Genomic DNA, 4483 nt, shown 5'->3' with positions numbered 1-4483 from the left:
ACCCCTGACTGCTTGCTGTACTGGATGAACTATCTTGATCGCGCCCGGTCTATGCCCTCAGCTTCTCACCCTTTGGCGACAGAGGTAGGCTCTTCTATCCAATGTGGCTTAAAAGGCTCCATTACGTGGTCACGGTGGATATGCTACTGGCACCGAACATTTGCCAAGCGCAGAACGATTGGATTAAAGATGTAGAAGATGCTTCTGAAAACACGTAGCGCAGGAGGCTGCGGCGAGGGACGCGTGGTTTAAGTCATCGTGTATACCTGTTCTGGCACTGGCAGTGGTTGTAGCCTTGCTGTTGGTCGTGAGATTTTTCATTGCAAAAACGCTATGAGAAAAGCCGGCGGCGTTCTATCGTGATCGCGAGAAGGTCATAAAGATAGGGTGACGTCATCCCGCAGATGCGCAGAGCAGACAGGATGTAGAGGTGGCGCTGTAGTCGAGCTTTTCCTGTCGGGTTAGTTTTGCTCGCTGCTGTAACGACAGGCAGTTAAGTTTTTCTTTGTAGAACGTCGGAATGGCCGGTTGGTCTATGACCGTATGCAGTTAGGAGTAAGACGGGCTCTTTGCGTCTTCCGCTCGTCCGGAGACACGTTACCAGTTGGGGAAGCAACTCCAACTGCTTGACAAACAAAACTGATTTACTAAAGATGGGACCAAGAACAAGTACTAAGAGAAAAAGGCGGTTTAAAAACAGGCTGTTTAAAGGAAGGGCTGTATAAAAGCGGCCGAGTCTGAGACTCGGCGCGCTCCTTTTTTTTTGTTTGCAGTGGGTTTTAATCTTTTCGATAATTGTGCGGAGCTTTAGTAAATCTGCTCTTGCCCAGTTTCGACCAATACCGGTGCAATGACACTGTACATATAAGTGAGTGGAGCCCAGTGCTCGCCAGAGCCCGACTCAGCGGGCCGCGCACTTTTCCTGGAACATGCAACCTATCGAGGAGCCAGTAAAGCAGAACTCCACCGCTTAGCTCGACATTCGAGTGGTTTCAGAAGTCACCGACGTTATTGACCTCCTCCCCGCTTGAGAGCTCATTTCTTTTCACTGGGAACCAATCGTCGGCCCTTTGCGACCCTGACAAGGCTGTTCGTGGCCTTGCTCCCGGTTTCCCGCGGCCTTGGAGAGCGTCCGAAGCGCAAGACGCACTGTCATCCTTCCTAACCCCTCCAGATTTTCCAACGTACACAGCAGTTGCCGGCGAATGAAGAGGAAGGAGCTACTGGCACCGTAGGCTCCTAGCTGAACACCTCTCCACCAAGAATGTTGGGTGCACACTCGCCGTACACACAACATACAAAAGCGCACAAAAGCACAAAAGACCCGGCCGTCAACAACATAAAAAAACGCAACAGCACAAGGGACCCGACCGTCAACTGGGCGCTGTACCAACAACATACAAAAACGAGCGCTTCTGCGTCCTTCTAACAACTGCAAAAGAAAACATGCTCAGGACGCTGTCATGCATGCAGATGCAAACGCCATTCTCATTTAACACATTTACAAAAAAATTGAACCCTCTGTTAAAATCATTAGAAAATCAGAGATACATGCAACAGCACTGCAATAATTACGGAATAGAGAAAAGATATGACTGCACAGTTTTCATGAAGTTGCCCATACATCGCAACATGACCCGACGAGGGCAAGACAGACATTATAACGCGGCGCTCTTAGTCAGACACATTCTATAGGTCAGCACAAAGGAAAGCTGTTCACACAAGAGAAAACAGCACACCTGCATGAGCCTGTCCAATTTTCAGTCTCAGCTGTGCCTGTTCACGTTCCCCAACTCTCACTCACTGCTCCATTGTGTGCTCGAGCCACAGGGCACTTTACTCTTATTACCACCCGTCAGTAGCACAGTGGGTTAAGGCTTTGGACATATACATTCGTTGCTAGCCACCAGGATCGAACACTTGATCTGATCTCATAATTGTGAACATTACGTGCTGCAGCTTGCACCATCGTCGCATTCGAGCTGCTTTCCGGTTGTAGCGCGCAACTTCTACCGCGGTGGAGCCGCCGACCGTGTGCGCTTATGGGGTGCAAGCCTCCGCGAAATGCTCTAAGTGTTCGTGCCTAGAGGGCCTCTTTGAATGTGGTATGGCCAGCTCAACCAGTTCATCATAACCGACCTCTTGGTTTGGGACCTGCCTGCTGCGTGGACCCGCAAAGAGATCGCAGCATGGATTGTGGTTCGCCCCTACCGTTGGCAGTGTAATTGCGCTTCTCTGAGGGCATGGGGCGAATTCGCAGTCGCCACTGCTCTGATTCCACTCATCTACCGCCAAGCTTTGCGCGGTGTTACATGAGTCTGAGTTTCCCGGATCGGAACAGTCTGGCTTACCCAGCTATTTTTCCGGCTTTTCGGGCGTTACTGCCTGTGCCGCGGATGCGTTTTGAGCCTAGCCGCTCTCGCCAATCGTTGTCTGACATACTAGCGTTTCAGTTCCCACCAAAAGGTTGCAATGGGCAACCCGGCCGGCCGTGCTGTTCATGTCGTTTCGCTGCTGAGTGCTATTAGCACCACTAATAACATGTTCGGCTGCCTCGCCAAAGGTGAGCTGCAGAGTTTGATCACGCTTCGAATTTTTGCCTGAAAGCCCGTGGAGCTCGCCTCCATCTCAGGAATCAAGGACAGCTTTTCTGCGTCAACAATCGTAGTTGACTGCCCAACGTGCGGCTCCTCGACGCTAGTGATCGCTGCACGGTCTGCAGGAACCCGCGATTCCTCTTTTCTGTCCTCAAAACACACCGACTGAACGCCGCTGCCGCTATCCTCTTTATTCATTACGTCGATCAGCGTTCCATCAGGTTACGACTGCGACTGTGCCGATTCTGGCAGAATACGCACTGCTCTTCGTGAGCATTCCTCCACTTCAATCCTTTTCGTCTCCTGCCGTAGCTTCTCTCCGGATATCGTTAATTGACGCTTGAGGTCTCGAATATACGCGTCGCTTCTCTCCTTTTCCCGGGCTCGCTCGACCTCTGACATTTGGGCTCGCTCTTGGCCATACTGATACCTAAAGCCGTATCCACTTTGTCAACTAACTGCAGCCATTGTGCCTTGGTTTACTCTAACCTTGCGGCTCAAGCACTCCCGAAGCAAGTGAAGTGAGAATAGGGAAACTCACTCTGTTGTCGGGCACTTGCTTCGTGGCAGCAGCAGGTCGCGTCCTGAGGCTCAGAAGTGTGTCCGAAATCTAGAACTCTCAGAAGGTCCATCCCGTCCTCCCGGCCGATGAAGTCGCCGACCGTAGGTGCGGCCAAAGTCTCAGCCATTCACTCAGTCGGTCTCGCTCCTCACGGTTCACGGCGTTGTCGTGGAGTCTTGACTACGAGGCCTCTGACTAAGATCTCGACTCAATTGGACCTGGGTCCCTGGGGCTTCTCACTGGGATGTTGCCCCGTCAATCTTACAGAAAGTACTGCCTACAACCGCTTTGCAGAAAGCCGTTCAGACGATCCTGGTCGCGGCACCAGTTAATATGAAACACTGATCGTGGTCACGGTACCAGCTAATTTGAAACACTGATCTTGGTCACGGCAACAGTTAAGTTTTTCTTCGTAGAACGTCGCAATGGCCGTTTCGTGTATGATCGTATGCAGTACGAAGGGCTCTTCGCGTCTTCGTCCGCTCGTCCGGCGACAGGTTGCCGGTTGGGGCAGCAGCTGCAACTTCTTGACAAACAAAACTGATTTATTAAAGACGGGACCAAAAACAAGTACTGAGAGAAAAAGGCTGTTTAAAAGAGGGCTGTTTAAAGGAGGGGCTGTATAAAAGCGGCCGCGACTGAGACTCGGCACGCTCCTCTTTTTTTTTGTTTGCTTTGGGTTTTAATCTTTCCGATAATTGGACGGAGCTTTATTAAATCTGCTCTCGCCCAATTTCGACCAATACCGGTGCAATGGCACTGTACATATAAGTGGGTGGAGCCCAGTGCTCGCCAGAGCCGGGCTCAGTGGGCCGCACATTTTTGCTGGAACATGCAACCTATCGAGGCGCCAGTAAAGCAGAACTCGCGTCGTTTCCTTTCCGTCCGTCGTGTTCCTTGTGCGCTATTGTTACATCATGAACGTTATCCAACTTGATGGACGCGAAAACTTCTTGGTAGTGATGTTCAATTTGTAATTTCCAGCGAGCTCGATACATGTCGTCCAGCTTTGCACCCGGCTGCACAAGTGGCAACAGAAACAACGCCACCTGCCGTCATGTTTTCATATAGCCTCGCAATCACAGCTTGTTTAAAAGGATCGAGCATATATATCGCCTGTTGCGTGGGTTTGGGAGTACACGCGAACCGGTCCCGGTGCGACAGTATCGTATTCTGGCCTATAATGCACTGCTATACAGGGTTTAAAAGCTAAATTTAGCCAGGGTTTAAAAATATACCCCTGCAGTCTACGTCGACGCGACCTAATGCATGTTTCAAGCTACTGTATGCAGCAAGTCAAACTACTTTTTATATTATGCTTAAT

This window comes from Amblyomma mixtum, chromosome 3, assembly GCF_055824585.1.
Source record: "Amblyomma mixtum isolate Tamu chromosome 3, ASM5582458v1, whole genome shotgun sequence".
Classification (NCBI taxonomy): Eukaryota; Metazoa; Arthropoda; class Arachnida; order Ixodida; family Ixodidae; genus Amblyomma; species Amblyomma mixtum.
The sequence above is the reverse complement of the archived record's forward strand: the minus strand, read 5'-3'. Positions refer to the sequence as shown.